Here is a 21,009-nt window from a genome sequence, read left to right as displayed (position 1 = left end):
ATGATCGAATCCCAATTAACAATTTTTGTTACGTTAGTTTATTTGTGACTAGTTTGCAACCAGAAATTTGAGTAATTATTATTAACATCTAACCACTTGCGTGACTCAAAAAGCGCAGTTTCTACTAGTTGTTAAGTTAAAACTTAGTCACCATCGACACTTTAAACTTTGAATGAAGCCAGAATACTTTTCTATCAACAATAAAAAGGCAGTATAGTACTTGAAATCCAAACTTGATACAAGGTGCAATTTTGTATGCGCCTTCAATCAAAATCTGTTTATGAAGATATGAACAATAAACAACAAAATAACCCTATGTTCAGAATGCTCAAAATTAATCCAAGTGGATTAATTCTCATTATTTTAAATTTACATACATATAATATCACAAACGGTGTTGTTTTCTTTGTGATTATGATAGTGCATAGAAAAAACATGACTATTCTGCCTTTTCGCCAAAAAGTAGTTTTGAAAAAAGTAGTTTGGTTTTATTTATGTTTGATACACTTCTTGCGACTCCGTAGTGTGATCGCCATATTCAAGCCAACAAAAGTTTTTTAGGTTGCATTTTCGTTTCAGCATGGATTCGTTCAGTGACAACGAATCTTCTAAGTTTCACCTCTACTTGTTTTGAAAATTTGGGACTCGGATTCCAAATCGACACTATATATACTGATCTGAAAACACCTTTGATTCGATCAACCACGTCATTCTCATAGCCAAGCTATTCAAGCTTGGGATATCTGGACGATTTACCAATTGGCTGCAATCTTACTTGACGGATAGAACCCTCCGTGTTAAACTCGACTCGACAACGTCTTCGAATTTAACAAATTCATCTGGTGTGCCACAAGGTAGCAACCTAGGCCTATTGTTATTCATTCTGTATTTCAACGATGTGATGCTACGACTTCAGCCTGGTTGTAGGATTGCATATGCCGATGATTTGAAACTGTATTTTGTCGTTCGTACCACCGAAGATTGCATCCGTCTTCAGTCTACTTTGGACCTCTTCGTCGATTGGTGTCATCGGAATAAGCTAACTGTTAATGTTTCGAAATGTATAGTTGTGTCGTTTCACCGTATCAAGAAGCTAATTATGTTTGATTATAATATTAATGGAGCGATCCTCCAAAGAGTTGACCTGATCAGTGATTTAGGTGTATTGCTTGATCAAAAACTCACTTTCAATCACCACCACACGGCCGTTATCGCTAAAGCTAATCGACAATTGGGTTTCATATCGAAAATTGCAAAGAATTTCACTGACCCGTACTGTCTAAAAGCATTATACTGTTCACTCGTCCGTCCAATTCTAGAAAACGCATCTGTTGTTTGGCTGCCCTATTAATTGACGTGGAGTTTAAGGATTGAAAATGTACAACGCAAGTTCATTCGATTGGCACTTCGTAACCTACCATGGCGAGACACCATAAACCTTCCTTCGTATGATGATCGTTGTAGATAATTGAGCATGGATACATTAGAACGGCGTCGGCGTATTCATCAAGCTAGTTTTGTGGCTAAGTTATTGCATGGTCCATGTTGAATTTTCGAGTTCCTCCGAGTAGTACTTTACTTGAGCCACGTTTTCATCGCACTACTTTTGGGTATTTCGAACCAATAACTGCAATGATTCGAACCTTCACGACTGTCGAGGAGTTTCATGAGTTTGGAGAAGCATCCACCCGGGTTATTTCACGAATCAAGTCACGTATTTAGTTAACTGTTTTAGTGTATAGTTTTAAGTTTTTATTTCATGTAGACAACAGTCAGATGGAGCTAATAATAATAAATAAATAAATAAATAAATAAATTATTACGTCGGGAAAACCAACCGATAGCTATCTGAATTAATGGATAAATCGTATGTTATATTCTGGTAATATCTATGTTATTGCTATCAACTCACAGTTACGATTTACTTATACGTTTACGGATTTATAATGGTTTCGCAACGGTAAACAAACCTTTTTCTTTAACTAGTAGCTAAAAGCAGAGCTGTGATTAAAGATATGTTAGAAACAAGTAACGATAACTTACAAATGATGGTTAGTTCAATGTTTATGTTATGAAGAAACACTGATGTCACCTTGTTTTAACCAGTATAACATAAAAAACATGTTCGTGCTCTTGTTTTAACATATTTGGGCTAAGTGGTATCAGAACTAGTTACGTGTTGCTACTATTGAAGTCAAATAAACTTATTTTCAACTAATAGCTAGTAGCGTAGTTGTGATTAAAGATATGTTTGGATTTAATAACGATAACTTATAAATTATAATTAATTCAATATGACAAAAAGATGTGGTGATTTGAAACTTAAATAACTATTTCGTAACAAGTTATGTGATGAAGAAAAATTCCTGTCACCTTGTTTTTATCAGTATAACATAAAAATACATACTCGTGCTCTTGTTGCAACTTAGTTTGGATTTAGTCGTATCAGAACTAGTTGCGAATTGCTACTTGGGATACGACAAAAAGTCAAAATAACAAAACGACGAATATAATAAAAGGTCGATTGCAATAAATAGTCGAAAAGCCATAAAGTCGAAAGCGATAAAAAGTCGAATCCCGGGTAGAAGTGATTTGCAAACCAATACCAAATTCTGTCATTAAAATCAAACATTTCAATGGTAGAAATTAACATTATTTAGTTTGAAATAAGAGTTAAAACATCAAAAATCATATTAAAGCTTGCTTGAGAAAATAGCAACGAAATAAAAAATTTTGTCATTGTAATATCAAACCAAGAACAAAATATTTATAGAAGATGAATTTGTTAATTATTTTATAATCTAGCATTTAGAGTAATATCTTAAGTATTTCTCTTATCTGATTCTGATGCAGTTTATTCAATGGTGTTTTATTTGAAGATAAAACTACTGGGTCAATTTACTTAATGAAATTGAAATAGCTCATCAATAACGAAATAAGATATTATAACTAATTTTGATGTTGAACAGATATTGTACAATGTCTTGATCCCTTGATGAAATATCACGAAAATATCAAGTATCGCTCTGACCACACAGAAACATCAAGCCAAGATATGATGGTAGAATTTGATATTATTTTGACCTTTGTTTGCTATTTACACCTACCCGGGATACAACGGAAGGACGAAATCTGAATGTGTTGAATTACAAATGTTTGCTTAATATCAACTGTTAAACCAAATCAATCTTCAGGGTTAAATACAGCTTAAGAGTCAAGCCGAGGTAAAGTACACGAGTCTACAAACTTCTTATTTTATACCTTATGATAAAAAAAGAACCGGAATTTTCATTTTAAAATTCCCGCGCTTGTCCAATCGGTAAACTTTTATTCTCTCAACGTTGGCAACACTTTTGTACACATTCTGTCAAATTTTGACGCATATCGTACGATTAGTACGCCGTTGTTCTAAATTTTCATCCATTATTCCCAAATTTTAAACTGTCGCTGCGAATTACTATCACCATTCGTAATAGCATACCATTTGTTGAAATAAGCGGTGTCAATCTTCAATTGCTAAAATATAAATCACTATAGGAAAGCTGTTTTGGAAAATATTCACTCTTCGTGCTGCGTACCTGAACGTCTTTAATGGTGCTACAAAGATAAAAAATATTTTTTTTACATCAATTTTCATGCACATATTTGGAGCAGAGAATTGAATGTAAAGTTATTCAATAGTTTTTTATTTTTCAATACACTTTAAAAGCAAAACTAAGCGTTTTTTGCAATAAACAGTTTTGCTCATTGAAAAATCAATGCATTTCGATTTAATTTTACATCGAGCATGGTTTTAAATCAGATTTTCGATCTAACTGACGACTATTTCATGATACTATTGATTTACATGTCTTGTAAATTTCATTACTTTTCTTTGTTTACACAGATGAAAATATTTCCTTCGTATAAAACTATTATTATTACTACTATTAATTACGATATTTATATTCGTTTTGTTTCGTGAACGTCCTTCTGTAATTCTCTACTTTGCATGCTCAAGAACGGTCTTTATCAACTTATTTAAGACATTTTTTTATTACATGGAATGAAAAGTCTCTCTCACAGAAAAGACGTGAATAACAAGCCTCTAGATGACCCAATACCAAATTTCATGACAATCTATTCACCAGTGTTTAAATAACAGCTGATCGTGTCAGACGAGTTCTAGGTTTCGTCAAACTATGGAAAATAACGCACCAAGTACGGATTTGTCCTCAATTAACCGTATTCTCCAGACCTGGCCCCCGACGGCTATCATTTATTTCCAAACCTGGAAAGGTTTCTCCAGGGAAAGAAATTTTCGTCGAATGCAGAGGTCATTGCATAAACGGAAGCCTATTTTGAAGGCTTTGATAAATATTTTTTTTTTTTCAAAGGGTATCAAAATGTTGAAGGATCGATGTGTCAAGTGTATCGCTCTAGATGGAGTTTTTACAGTAACGACTTTTTCTTTATTAGACTCGGTACTTCTCATTCCGTGTAGTATGTTACAAATAATACACGAGTCAATAATCAAAACAAACGGGTAGATCACAGTTTTAACTGCCGTCCGACCTCGCTACGTTACGTCGTTTAAGTAAACCGAGTAAACGAGTGGATCACAGGTTTGTGTGCGAGAGGCCGCCGCTTCCGACAGCGGGTTGGCGGCCAACTCAGGATGGCGAAGATCTCGGCGGCTTAGTGCTGCCTCGATGCCTTGCCTTGTATAGGGCCTTCTTTAGTACTCGACCTTTCGACCTTTAGTGGCATATGATTTTCTGTTGCCGATTTGTGACTTACGATATTTCATCATTCGACCTTTTATCGTTCGACGTTTGATTATAATACCATAAATTCAATGGAAAAATATTTCATTCTAAATATTATAATCAAGACTAAGTTATTGTTTTAATTCCAGCTGTTTGGCTTACCTCTCATGTTCTATTTCAATTGAACCAATTATTCCAAAACAAATGAACCAAGCGAAATCCAGAACTTCTGTTACTTTTGTATATGCCATTCTAGCTAAACAGGGTCTTGGATTTTTGACCAATTTTGGTCACAGCATGTATGTAAAAAATGTATACAGTTTTCATTAACATCACTACATAACCGGTATGATATTAATTGTACTTCCGGCTGTAGAAATTGCATATAAATCGCAAAAAATTCAGCTCTGACGCATATTTCTTTTCAAATTAGGAATCCATTGAAATTCTTTGTTTCCTTCGGGGGCACAATCGTATTCAACAAAATCACGCACCAGTAACAGATATTTGTGCTTGTGCGTGATTATGTTGTCTTCACAATGGATGAAAATTCGTGCTCATTTTTTTTCAAAATCGAGCTACACTCCAAAAAATTTGAATTTTACAGGTGACTTAATCCGTCATACGATGTAATCCATAAAGACCTAATTTGTCAAATCACGGAAAATTTTATTTGTAATGACTTAATGTTAGATGAGCTCGAATTTTACTGGTTTCGACTGTAACTTGCGTTCTGCTAGCAGGTGTCGACTGTATGAATTGAAATGCACCTTTTACCATTAACCTTTCGTTTGAGTGTTTGAACAGAATGACCTTTTACCAGCCAAGCATATGCATGCTTCTGTGGCTCAGTCGACTAAGAGATGTACTTGCGATCCAATGGTTCTTGATTCAAGTCGCGGTGGTTGATGTCAGTATTCTCTTTTTTATTTCAATGAATTTCATGTCATGGAGTTTTAGACACAATATTAAATGTTCTTCTGCATCTAATAAGATGTAAAATCACAGGATTTTTTTTAAGTGTGTACCTTGATGGTTTTTATTTTCTTTACCACATGTACGAGATCGAACATCGCACCCAGCGTACTTCGTTCGGAAAAGCGGTGTTGTGTTTCTTATTCCGTACCAGTGCATATACGTACCGGCGTTTTATAGGACAGTTTCAATTTTTTGACATTCATCACCTTGTCATTCCGGAACTGGAAGTCAGATCCAGATGAAATTCAGGAGTTATGCACGGAAGCATAAAAGCTTTAATTTGAATCTAAATTTGTAAAAATCGGTCAAGCCATCGCTGAGAAAAGTGAGTTCGTTCCTTTCTAGAGTTTGTGACCACTGTTTCCGGTATTTTCGGAACCAAAAGTCGGGGACTGGTACCAGAATGGATACGATTGAGCGTAAAACAGATTTGAGCCCCCAGCAACCTCATTTTTTCGTGTTTTGCATCACTATTCTGTATAACCGCTTGAAATGTTCAATACTTCAATCAGTGTTGGTGGTTGCCAATAATTTGACAGAAGCTGCTCGAAATTTTTCTATATTGTATACAATATTTTCAATTCGGTAGAAGATGCTACCGGAACTCTTGTATCTTAATGCATGAACCGTGGGAGAATTTTTCTACATTTCTTCGCTCCACTTCATACTCTGAGTATTTCACGGTCCTTAAAAAATTTACAGTCTGATAATGATCGGTGCTGTGTGGAATTTACCAAGAGAGAATCGCAAGTTGACAATTATCGCAGAAAATCGAATCGATGATCCGACTTGATGATTTTTATACTAGGTTGCAATATTTCAAACCCCTTGTGTGGAGCATTCACATACATTTTCATAGACGCAACTTATACAAAGGTTATATGCACATAGTTAAAATAAGCGGCAATAGTAAAATGATTCTATCGCAATTTTCAACTGCCCATATAGAATCGGAACGCGAAACGAGAATAAGTGACCGTTAGTTGCTTCAGAGAGAATCCCCACAACAGCGTGCTAACTCGTGATACTCAGACAGGTCTTCGAGAGAAATTCGCTCTCGCACTGGTGTCTATTCTATGTTAAATGAACCATGCCGGGTTTTTGTTGCTGCGATGATATCCGTCTCTCTTTGATGGAACTGATTGAATGGTGTGAAGATTTGCTAGAGAGCGTTCTTTGATACGACAAAAAGCCATTATTTGCTTCAACACGTACATATTTCAACATTCTCCACATTTAGTTTCTGCATATGCTAAAATGTACTGCGAGTAAAAATGTTTGCAAGTTTGTTTTTTGTTTATCGGGAAAATGTCGAGTGCATTTGCGAAATCAAACTCGTCAATACGTATCTTCATTCGTCCAATTTTCGAAGGTATCGACGACTTTGAAATTCAATTCGACGATTGGAAAATCGTTAATAATAAAAACAAACGATTTTAAATAATTAAATTAAATTTTTAATCCATTGATTTTCACTTTTTTCTCACAAAACAAAACAATATACTTGATAAATGAACGGCTGAAATCAAAAATCGGATAAGTGCAATTTAGTTTGAAAAACCCGTTTAAGTATTTTTGAACGCAAAAATCGGATAAAAACATTGAGAGCAAAAACTGGACATGGATTTTGCAAAACAAGAATCGTTTAAAAACATTTTTTCTGCAAGAACCGGACAAAATAACTTTGAATGCAAAAACCGAACCAAAACTTAACCGGTTCTTCCAAAACAAATGTATTTATCCGGTTTTTGCATTCAAAGTTTTTACAAACTGCCGCTGTGGGAACGCTGCTTTGATCAAGTTGGCCTTAACAAACAAACAAACCATGAAAAAAAACAAAAGATCGATAGCAACAGTGCCACTTGAACCGAGAAACATTTGGATCACAAAGCAAGTCAATTAATCAACTGAGCCACAGAAGCACATATCTGCTTAATGAATAATATCTATACAGCGGCACTTGGTATCCAAGTGCTAATTACACTGGAGGTGTGTAAAATTCAGTACGAGTGGAATATTGCGTCATTTGAAAAATTAAGTAGTTATGAATTGTATCGTTTGTAGAATTATGTCACCTGTAAAATTAATAATTTCTTTCTGTGTAGAAAAATCGACAGGGTTTTAACGAAAAACATTAATTCTGGTTTCACATTTTAGTTCCATTGATCGAAAAATTAGTACACTCCGATTCAGATTTACCACAGATAACAGACATCCAAGCTAGTGCAAACTTTTTTTTTTAAAAAAAAAGCTGTTTAAAGCATTTAAGTGAAAATGTATAAAAAAAACACAGTTGCGTACAAAGTTTGCATGCATGAATTACCATTGTATGCAATTTCGAGCACAAGAGCGCCTCTATATCCGAAATGCTACTTAGTGATTATTTTGCCAAATAAGTTAAATTTTTCACACACATTGAAATCACTGGTTGGATGTCTATGCTCTATGGTTTTACATCGATGAAAATTTTTATTCAAATTTTCGATTCAATATTGTGGTTATTTCACGTTGTCATTCTTTTTTTCTATTTTAAAAACGAGGTTGTTAACCTTTAGGTCATTCGCCTTTTCGGGCCAGAAAAACTTTCTGACCCTATGTGCGGGGTTGAGAATCGAACCCAGGTGGGCTTCGTGAAGCGCATCGACTTACCCATTACGCTGTATCCGTTCCCCTATGTTGTCATTTTTTACATATCTTGTCAATTCCATAATTTTTCCAGTGTAATGGAATGTTTTTAAATGTACGATATAAATTGTAGATTTAATTTGACATTTTAAAGGTATGAGTTGGGAGTTCAGTCACAAATAGTGATGGCTTTTCAGCAGCTAACCCACATAATGAGATGACTTTTAGAATACTCACCTTATGCAGTGGAAGATTATACCTACCCTTTGCAATCCTCAAGATCATTCTATCTCTACAAACTGATCTCATCACTTGAGACGGTGTGAGGTACTAGTAAAATCCATGTCGTTTACCAAAATAGCTAAAAATGTTTGTACTAACGTGTGACACCATAATTCATTCCATGTCACCTGTCAAAACGAGTTATAATTGTTCGGAATAAATCTTGGCGATAGTTGGTGTTGGCGAAAAATTCAAAGTGTACCTTTCGAATTACACGAGTCGGTGGCGCGATACAGTCGGAATCGACGCCGTTTTCATTTTAAGCTGTGATTTGCTCAAGACGATCGCGTCCCTCCGTAATCAGATTTGTTAAATCCGACACGGGTAATTAATTTATTAAGTGAAAGGTTAATCAATCATGGATACTGGGAGTACGGGTGCGATTTTCTCGCAAAAATGACTAATATTATTAATTTTTTAACCCGGACAGGGACAGACGGACGGCAATCAATAATGGCGCTAGTGAAATTTGGGTAAACACAACCGCATCTGTGACCACATCAACAACAAAGCCGATTCGGGATTTACCGATGCAAGGCTACATTTTAACCATTTAATGGCCGTAGCGGCAGAGTCACAAAAGCATTGTTCATTGGGACTTATTAAGAAACCAGCGTAACGTGCTCAAAATTTCAATTGCTAAAATTAATCATGAAGAAGTAAACCGCCGCTCGTCGTTCGACCGATGTATTAAGTGAGTCGTGTATCCTTTGATGCATCATCAAGCGGTTCACGTTGTCCAATCGACGCCAATACCGACGACTTCACATACATATATGAATTCTGTGTGAATCTTGGGATTGGTTACTGTCGCGGTAGACAGAGTAAGTCAACGTCTTCTGAGAGGAAAGGAATCAACGTGTGGTTTAAGTGTTTAATTATACAATCGCGATTATTGCAACCGTCATGTCAGCAGCCATCGCCTTAATTTCGGGACCAAATGATGATTTAGTTGTCGGTAATGACGTTGTTAAAAGGAGTAGTTAACTACCACAGCAGATTCATTGGCCTGACGCACTGACTATGATCGGCTAGCTTTTCGAACATTAAATGTAAATTGTTTTGTGATCGTCCTCCTTTGGATGCGCCATTTCATATTCCACATCAATAGCGCATTGTTTGCGAACTACTTGAATGCATGGAACAGGATGAATGAATAATGCATTCTACAAACATTCTCATATTGATGGATTGTATGTTGGTTAAATTCAAATTTAGAACAGAGGAAGTATTTAACAGCTAACACTAAATTAATGTTACCATTTAAAAAATCACTCTTGTAGACCAACCGATGAATATCAAAATTAGACTCATCATACAACGGCGCTACATTTCACAAACGAAACCATTCAATATCCGACCGAAAAAAATGCGTAAATATCGGTCCAAAGATCGTATCGCGGTCCGTTCTCTCCGCTCACTGTAACTGATTGATCTTTATCAGACCACTTCAATCTTGATTTTGGTCGTTCGAACGAGAAGACAGCAGCCGTCCAAACTCGACGCCGATAAAGGGTAAATAATTTGAGAAACCCGTGGCGCAGAGAAGATTTTTTTTTTTGGGTTGACTCGGGGATCAACAAAAATTGGCGGAAAATCATGTTTATTTCATTATTGTTGTCGCATTGCAGAAGCCGATTGGGTCGTCGTGAAAGCAACACGGAAAACATTCAAATCATTTTATGGATTTGTACTCTATTAGATTATTTTGAAATACCAACAAATAAAACCGATAAACCAACAAATATGACCGATTGTTGTCAAGCAAAAAAAACTAACTTATCGGAGGTTGATATCACTAGCAAACAAATACTCAACTAAAATTTTCAGTGTATGTCGAATCCACGAAGCGAATCTAAAGTTTTAATGGTCCAAAAGCGCACAAAAAGTCAACAATGACGTTTTCGGGTGAACATAAAAAGAAGATGATAAATTATGTATTGGTTTCCGCTGATCGATATAGCGAGAGATCGTTATCGCGTACAGCGTCGAGAGTTTTTTTGAGGTTGCTGAAACGGCCGTTTCTACTTTGCCAGATTGAATGCGTATCGCGTCGATCGATTGAACCGATTGGATGCGATCACTTTTTCTTGAAACTTTACTCTTTCAAGATTTTCCGCTCGATTTTAGTCATCCGGTGAGGTGACATCAAGTAGGCAACCGGGCCTTGACAGACATATAAAAATCATGAAACGGATAACAAAAACTGACCATGATAGTTTTGCGTTGCCGAATTTTTTTTCTTCAACGAATAAAAAATCGAGCTAAGGTAAAAGCACCGTCGAGATTTCTTCAAACCGTATGTTTCGGTGCCAGCAATTATTAAAGGCTGCACACACACGTGAAAATTTACGCCTTTTGAAACCGAAATAATGAAAACAGTTATGTGCATTTAGCACAAAGCGGTCCCTTGTGGTACCAAAACCCCTAAATAACTTCTATCTGTTAAAGGCTGGCAAGCCGTTACTAAGTTCCGTTCTTTCGGTACTTCAGTAAAGATAGCGCACTTTGCACTGCAAAAATAGCATTAATTTTACGTCTGCTTAGCAGTTTACGTTGGACCGTTAAGTGGTGTTAGCAGTTCAGTATAAACTGCTAATACCATGAAAAGTCGAAAACTCATGTACACTTTGTACGAACCGGTATTCATGCAGAACCAAAAAATCCATCAATTTTGATATGTTTCCACTTGTCGAAACAACTAATTTTACGTGGGCGCGTGAAACTTTTTTTTTAATGATTAGTTATCGCTAAACGGAGCGACACGAGTGGCACGATCTTACAAAAGTGGCTTCGCTGACGATATTGATATTGTGACACGTAACCTTGAGAAGATGACGAAAACCTACATCGGACTGAAAACTGAAGCTAGGCGTATCAGACTGGCCAAAACTGCGTCAAAAACAAAATACATAAGAGGAAGAGGCTCTAGAGAAGAAACACTGCGCCTCCGACCACGAATATTGATAGACGATGACGATATCGAGGTGGTTGACGAGTTCGTGTATTTGGGCTCACTGGTGGACGCCGATAATGACACCAGCAAAGAAATTCAGAGACGTTTTTTGGCAGGGAATCGTGCGTACGTTGGACTCAGAAAAACCCTTCGATCGAGAAAAGTACGCCAACGCACGAAATTGACCATCTACAAAACGCTCATTAGACCGGTTGTTCTTTATGGCCACGAGACCTGGACTATGTTGGCAGAGGACCAACGCGCCCTCAGTGTTTTCGAACGAAAGCTACTGAGGATCATCAAGGCGGAGTGCAGATGGAAGACAGAACGTGGAGACGGCGTATGAATCACGAATTGCAACAGCTGCTAGGAGAACCACCTATCGTACGGACAGCTAAAATCGGACGTCTACGATGGGCTGGGCATGTCATAAGGATGTCGGACGACAGCCCAGTGAAAATGGTTCTTGAATCTAATCCGACTGGTACAAGAAGAAGAGGAGCGCAGCGAGCAAGGTGGATCGATCAAGTGGAGGGTGATCTCAGAAGCATCCGTGCCTTGAGTGGCTGGCGACGAGCAGCCATGGACCGAGTTATGTGGAGACGTATGCTTGATACAGCAAAGGACACCCCAGGACTATAGCTGTTAGGTAGGGTTAGTAATGGCTAACCGGTCAAATAGACTGAATAAACAAATGAATAAAATCTCCTTGGAAAAATATTTATCGATAAAATAAGTCTGGAATGGACTCGGTAATAGAATTCGGGATTTAAAATTCGATTCAGGACGTGAAACTGAATACAGAACCCAGATCTGAGCTCAATACTTGAATGCTATAAATGAGTTCAGAACCTGGAACTGGACTCTGATTCTTAATTCTGAGGCTAAATATGGAATTTAAAGCTGAATTCGGGATCAGAAAATGAATTCTAAATTTTGTACCTGGATTGTGGAACTGAATTATGAGCCTGGATTCTGCAGCTTCATTCGGAACCTGGAACGAAATTGTGAATCTGCGTTCTAGAGTTAAACTGGAACTTACGAATTCGGAACCTGTAACTGGATTCTGAACCTAAAACTGAACTCTGAACTAGAATTCTACAACTGAATTCTGGACCTAGTGTTGAATTATGAACCTGAAACTGCATGAGCTGAATTCTGAATCTGAAATTGACTTTCGGATCGAAACATGATTTCCTTGCATGAAGCTGAATTCTGTATCTGGAACTTAATTCGGGACCTGAAATTGCGTTCTAAACCTTCGGTTTAAGTGCTATAGATGAAGAAAATTTGTAATATTACGATTATAAGATGTCACAATTGTTTTAAATAATATGATCACATATCTGTTATTTGAATTAGCCAATACGCAGAATACGCGTGCTTTTTCCAAATAAAATTTTTATTATATATCATTCGTTTGTAGTTCTGGACACAATTTGCTTTTCCTGAATCTTCACATTCTTCAGCTTGTGGCAATATATACGTCAAACTAGCTACTCGTGAGCAGTGCGGTAAAATTTCATTTTCAATCGAATAAAATAAGATGAAAATAAAATTTATGGCCGCTGACTGTCAGCGTATCCCTTCTAATTCATTAGACTTTTTCTGCCATTTTCAAGTGAAGCTCCCAGAATTCATCGTCAGTTGAATAATCGTACCTAGTCATTTGAAGTTTTGCTTGCTCAGTTTCAAGTGCCAAGTAGTCTAGCTGCTTCATTGTCTTCGCTCTTGGTGGTAAGCAATTTCGAACGAATATAATTATAAATGGAGTAAAGTGTTAAAAAGGAAAACTTAAGGAGGAAACAATTAATTTATGCGTATTCTGTTATTGATATTTCAGCTATCTGATTAGTCTTGCATCTATTATCGTGAACCAATTCGAATGTTTACATGAACCTCATTTGATGGCCGCTCTCACACTATTGAAAGAGATATTTTGTTACTTCAAGAGATCATCTGACTGTAATTAAACTGAGCCTCGATTGAAGAGAAACGAGTGATGAACTGAATGCTGCTCATTCGGGTCGTCAGCAAACATTGTGTGTGTCAGAGAGTGAAGTTTACTGCAATATAAATTCAGTGAAAAGCACGACGAACTTCTTTTAAAATGAAAATATTCTGTTTTGAAAAACGACGACGCAAGAGATAACGTGTTTACTTGCGTTCATTACTTCAGTTTTGATTTTGTGTTTCAGAATTTAAACACTTAAACGAACTGCATGAAAAAACACGAGTGAATCAAACCTATTGAAAAGAAACTCTATGTCGAATTCTTGCAAAAAAAATCGTCTTATTCATAATTTTTAGGCGCATCAATAAAGCTTGTGTTGTTATATCTACGAAACAAATTGATCAAAGTGGTTGAACAAAATATTTTTCTGATTTTCGTTAGATGGTGTTCCAAATTTACAATCGAATTAAACGCTAGCTCTCGGAATATTATTCTAGCAACAACGATCACATGAAATATGTAAGAATACATTCGAACAAAATGTAACATTGATGTTTGTCAAATGAAAAGCGTAGCCGTGCTTAGTCTTTTATAACGTCAATTTTCGGTTCATTATCTTTATTTTTAAGTTATGTTTAATTCTCCATCAGCCGGTGGGTAAAACAACACGATTATCAAATAACATGCTTCAGGATCAAGTAAACATTTTCAGTAGGTCTTGCTTTTCAATGTCTGCTTTTTGCTTTACCATTAATCTATTAATCTATCACATCACTTGAGGCAGAGGGTTCAAAGTGATATTCGGGTAGAAAATTAGAGTTACGAGCTTTGAAAGAAATGCATTCTTTAAGTAACGCATTTTCAAACCATGATTGATTTTCATGGGAGAAGAGTTATTGCTCATGATTTCATGATAAGTTAAAATAATTGGTTTCATGATTTGCTAATCATAACAACAGAAACGGATTTCTTTCCGTGTAGCATTTTTACGATTGAAATTTATTTTCTTCCTCCATTCTAAGAGTATGGACCATCCTGCGAATTATTTGAACTTTTAGTTAAAATTTGACAGTCGGGCAGTTATTTTTTATCGAGTGGTTGAATTTATCCAAAACTGAGGCCCTAAATTTATCTAAAACTGCGGCCCTAAATTTATCTAAAACTGCGCCCCCGAAGGGAACCTATGAATTGGGATCTGATATCACAATGCTCGACATACGTCCAAACAACATGCTCGATGTCATGATAACTCTCACCGCAAAACGGGTCGGATGAGTTCAAGAAAACTGAAACTGAGCACAGAAACGTCTTAATGCTTAACACGGAAATTCGAATTGAATTACATTTTTTTTGGTTATCATTAGTCAAACTAATGTTTTAAAAATATGCATACTGCCCGGCAACCCGGCAACCCGGCAAGTAACTCGTGGTAACCCTTTGGGTTGCAGAAAACGCTTTACTTATAGGACAAGCTCAGAATTACCGTAATTCCAAAAGGCTTCTCACTAGGTAATTTGAAGATGGATTTATATTATTTCTCGAAGAACATTAAAGACTGTCCCAGAAAGTATGGACGCAATCAAAAACCCCTGCAATTTCGCAATGATTCAGAATCTGTCAATTTGTATGGCTGCGTCCTGTTGTGTAAAACTCTTCTCTAACCACTTGTGCAGTTGTTTATTCGTTTTCATTAGTTTGTTTCGAAATGCGTGGACTTTCAGCAGAACAACGTCGAAAAATTGTGTACAAATGGTGCACAGAACGCGGACTGTCACTGAGAAAGATAGCAAAAATGGAAGGAGTAAGTGAAAAAGCCGTGCGAAATGCAATCAGGAAGCTCGGTGAGGATAACACCTTTGAGGATAAACCGAAAACGGGTCGTAAAAAAGCTCCTGCTAACCCTCAGTTGAATAAACGTATACTGAAAGCGTTCGAGCAAAAGAAGGAGGTTTCAGTTCGGGATGTGGCCAAAAAAGTGGGCACTTCGAAGTCAAATGTTCTTCTTGCTAAAAACGTTTGAATCTTCGAACCTATAAGAAGCAGAAACAACCAAAACGTAGTCCGAAACAAGTAGCATCGATTAGGCCGAGGGTTCGAAAGCTGTACAATACGATTCTTGCTGGAAATTTGAACTGCATAATCATGGACGACGAAACCTACGTGAAACTCGATTACAAATCCTTGCCGGGACCACAATATTATACGGTGCGAGAAGGGCAAGTGTTAAACCAGTCCGAGACATCGATTGAAGTCGATAAATTTGGTGAGAGAGCTATGGTCCGGCAAGCAATTTGTAGCTGCGGTAAGATTTAGAAACCCTTCATCACCACTGCTTCAATGAACAAATACATCAAGGTATGTTTGCAAAAACGACTTCTACCCATGATTCGAAGCCTCAAGGATCCTGTTGTCTTCTGGCCAGATCTTGCTTCTTGACACTACTCGAAATCAACGGTAGAATGGTATACTACCAAAAATGTTACCTTCGTTCCAAAAGACATGAATCCACCAAATTGCCCACAACTTCGACCAGTTGAGGAATTTTGGGCATTAACGGCTTAGGAAACATGTCTCGGCAGCCGAAACCATTCAACAGTTTGAATGAGATTGGAAAAAAGTGTCAAAACTTGTCGCCAAGAAGTCTGTACGTGATTTAATGAGAAACGTTCGCAAGAAGGTGCGCCAGCTAGTCTACAGTGGCTAAGTAGCAAATGTTTAGAATAATATTCTGTTGTTGTGGTTTAATATTTTCAGTATATCGAATAAAATTTCAATATCTAACAATTGTGAATTATTTACAGCGAAATCAAAGTGCGTCCATACTTTCAGGGACAGTCTTGGCTGGACCGATTTTGATCAAAACGCAAAAGAAAAGTCTATCCGTCACCCTGAACGCTATTGAATATTTTTGAGATCGGATGTTTACTTTTTGAGTTATACGAAGTTTTATGTCAAAATGTTCAGCTTTTTGACAATATCTGTCACAATTGACCTTGAAAACAGAACATGTTTTTAGACTTAGATAGATAGAACATAGATTATTGAAATCCGTCCATTTTAACGGGGATATCGGTATTTTTGTGTAAGCAACTTTTCCCCCTATTTCTGCAGTAGGAGTTTTGAGCGCTGTATGATAAATCGATGCTTGGGAGGAACATGAAGCACAATTTTTAATACTGTTACTAGCAATTGTTTCTAAGTACCAAAAAGACTGTGTACAGCATTCTTTTACATGACATTTTGTCTCGGACCGATTTCAGCACGGTTCGTTTTTGGCAACATAATCGTTAGAACATGACATATGCAAACCAGATGATGGCAGCATTTTCTAGTTGAAAGCAATTCCATTTTATTATATTGATTTAAACTATTTACATTCTGGAAGAACATACTAAAAGTCGTACGCTCCCAAACAAGCTTCTCGAAATGCGTTTGGATGAGATTTCTGGTTCCGGAACTACAAATTTATATGTGAAACGAAATTAAAATTGTGTAACTCATTTTTCTCGTAGATGGCTGAACCGATCTTAGATTCAAATGAAAAGTCGTAAGACCCTATAAAACATCTTGCTTTTTAGTCAGATTCCGGTCTAGGGGATACAGGGTGATTAGTATAAAAAATGTCGATTTCAAATAAATTAATCAGGTGTATCGGGTTTGCAGATTCGGATAGTCCACAGAAACAAAATTATGAATTTTACAGGTGACAGAATTCTACAGACAATACAATTCACAACTACTAAATTTTTCAAATGACACAATATTCCACTCGTACTGAATTTTACACACCTCTAGTGTAATTTGCACTCGGTTACCAAGTGCCGCTGTATGGATTTATATTAAGGGGCTGTCCATAAAAGACGTCTCGTTTTTTTTGGCAATATTTGACTCCCCACCCCCCCTTTGTCACAAATTGTCACAGCATCAAAGACTCCCCACCCTCACTATGTCACATGTCACGAACTTAAAATAAATAAAATTCATCTCAATACATACTCAACATGTATGACAAACCATACAAAAAATGAGGGAAAAATCGATTTATTACATGCTGTCATTAGATTAAAATATATCCCTAAAACTACAAAATCATCGAAATCATTTTATTAATATTAATTTTATAATTAAACAAAAGTATTTGATTGGAATTGATGAAACATTTAAATCATCTGTTTTTTTTAGTTAAGGAATAATATTTCCTTTTTGTAGCATACAGGGCTGAGAAAATAAAGTTCAAAACCTCATCGAATCGAGATCACTGCCGAAGAAGATCGCTTGTGATCTTTCCCAATAAAGATCACTTCTGATCAGTGATCAGTGATCTTTAAATCACATCGATCAAAATCGGTACGGATCTTCTGTCACACAAAATCGGTAGTGATTTTGAGCTAAAATGATCCTTGATTCATGTAAGTTCAATCATTGGATGATTCGATCAGCTTTATTCTTGGTGGAGGAAAATCACATATGATCAATATAAGATATGGCATGATCTACGTCTGAAATCGTTGATCCCCCGCTGAGGGGTGTGAAAATTAGTAATAACTGCAATCCTACAGGAATTTATAACTAAGGATTACGCGTGTCAATGAGACTTTTCCAAAATCATGGAACATTATCAATTTTGTATCTTTGGGAAATGCTTCTTATTTTATTCTACACTTCTTATTAACAGATTTGGGGAAAATACCGGTTTCGTTACGTTATGGTTTACGTAATTTCTACATATATTCTCGTTTGATGCATCCTGTGTTCGATTTCACAACCGTTGTTTCATTCGCAATAAAATGAATACTAGATTAAGAGAAATAAATGCTAGATGAAAATTTCATGAAAATAATAAGTTTGGATCGTAATCACATTGATATTGTAAATTTGACAGCATTCTCTACGCAATAGCCATGTTTCAAGCAAAATTAGTTTAGAAAAATATTTCACACCACATAGTGATTAGAACGACCAAAGACTTTATTTTGCTTCCAGCTGGTTGATGCTGATGATGTTGTTTATGATGATTCACTATTTTGATATTTTGATACTCAATAAAACGGTTTTTGACATGACATTGACATTGACATTTATAGCACACAGCAGGCGCTGCGTTTGAAAGGCGCGTTTGAATTGCCCTAGCAAAACTTGCACTAATAACAAATATTACCATCATATATCGTCTTGATGTTCCTGTGATGTCATAGCAATACTTCATATTTTCTTGATATTTAATCGAAGAAATCTTCTTGATAGATTAGACAGACTCTATTTAGCATCAAGATTTGTTATTATATCTTATTTCGTTATTGATGAGGCATACCAATTTCATTGAGTACAATTGATCCAGTGGTTTCTTTTTCAAATGGAATACAATTTAATAAACTGCATCAGAATCAGATTAGAGAAATTCCTATGATATATTAATCTCAAAGCTAGAAAATCAAATTACTGAAAAATTCGTCTTCTGTAAATGTTTTGCTCTTGTTTTGAAGTAGCAATGGTGGAATTTTATTTTATGTGGCTATTTTCTCATGCAGACTTTGGAATGATTTTTGATATTTTAACTCTTCTTTCAAACTAAATAATGTTATTTTCTACCATTAAGATGTTTGGTTTTAATAATTGGTTTGCAAATCACTTCTAGCCGGGCTGTTACTTCTGTTTATGATATTCAAGCTAAACAGAGTAAATTATTCAGCTGCATGACATGCTTTATGATTGAACATGATTTTCCTATCATTATAATTATTGATAATCACAACATATATGTTAATGTTATTTGATGGTTTTATTGATATTACTCCGCCAAAATGGTATTGCTGAATGAATTTTAAATACATCAAGAAGCATGAAATTTCGATGCGACCGACCAAACAAACTTTTTGAAATTCTTTCATTCTTTGTGTGGTTTATATTCCACATCTGCTTACTACCTACATAAGATTTCCGAAAGTTAAAAAATCCATAATTATAAGCGATTGATGCACCCAAACTCTTATATATTGACTAAAATTGTCAGTGTATAACTTAAGTTAGACCGTTTGAAGGCATCTTTTTTGTGCACTTTTTCTGATCACAACAGAAATGATTTTCTGCATCATGCATTTCCGAATTTACAAGAAGATTCTTTTACATAAAAAAATACACGTTTTCCTATAGAATGTAAACGTTTATTGTGGAGATTTTTTCAGGAAATATGGCAAAGCAGTAATATAATTAGGTATTTGAAAAATGCGCTCATTGAAAATATTGGACGTCACATTCCAAGAACCCTCCCCCCTTCCCCCTGTCACAAAAGGTCACGTTTTGTTAAACACCCCCCTCCCCTTTGAGGCGTGACGTCTTTTATGGACAGCCCCTTATCAATTATTCAATGAACAGATATGAGCTCGACGGTTTAGTCGATTAATCGATGTGCTTGTGATCGAATGTTTCTCGGTTCAAGTCGCGCTGCTGCTATCGATCTTTTGTTTTTTATTTCATTCAAATTCAAGACATGTAATTCTCAAATCACACAATTTTACATGTTCTTGAGTATAAATTTGTATGAAATACGACGCTCCATTTATGTGCATCATATAAGTTGTAAAATCACATGATTTTTTCGAACTGTGTCGATAACCAAATAAACTTATTTCAGTTTTAGTGGTATTCAGTTTTGGATTCGAATTTAATTCGCACTACGATTTCTCAAAGATGTCTACACTGATTTTTAAACATTTAAATCAAATGTAAAGTATACAGTTTCTCAGGTGAATTTAACTGACTTTGGCTACACCGATTTTCGAATTCCGGTTCCAGTATCGAATCGTTCCTCAAAGCTCAATCGTTTTCTCAAAAAAGGCCAAATCGAATTTCAAAAACAAAAATTCAAAATAAAGAATTTATGGTCCCATACAAAATTAAGAAATTTTATCCAATTCTGATTTCCGATTCTGGAATTACAGGGTGATGAGTTTTTAAAATTCAAACCGTAATCTTCTATCACCATACCAATTAAAGCTTCAAATTTGGACTCAAAATTATTACAATTCATTCGTCGTATTAATTCATGGCTATACATCAATCCTTTTAGTTTATGCTGGTTCCTGAATACCGGCTCTAGAAGTACCGTAAATAACCTTAAACTCTAAAGTGGAACTTACTTCGCCATCTTATGAAATGTTCAATCGATTGTCACACGTTTGAATTCAAATTCGATCCGATTTGCAGTTTCGACATTACACGGTAATGTCGGAATGACTGAAATCTCAAACTGCGTCTTAAAACGACGATCATTAAAATAATGTCATGAGACCTAAAACACCGATGAATATTCATGCAAAAAACACATGCGGATTGATAAAAAAGGTATCATCTCACTGCTAGGTAGATTGAGCAAGTTTTTGAAATTTAAACCTGTTGATGAGAGAGTTTCATTGTTTTTAATGTCATTACGATCGGTCATGTCTCGTACACAACTTCTTCTTGGGATT

Source organism: Malaya genurostris, chromosome 2, assembly GCF_030247185.1.
Source record: "Malaya genurostris strain Urasoe2022 chromosome 2, Malgen_1.1, whole genome shotgun sequence".
In the NCBI taxonomy this organism is placed as follows: Eukaryota; Metazoa; Arthropoda; class Insecta; order Diptera; family Culicidae; genus Malaya; species Malaya genurostris.
Note: the sequence above shows the minus strand (reverse complement) of the source record.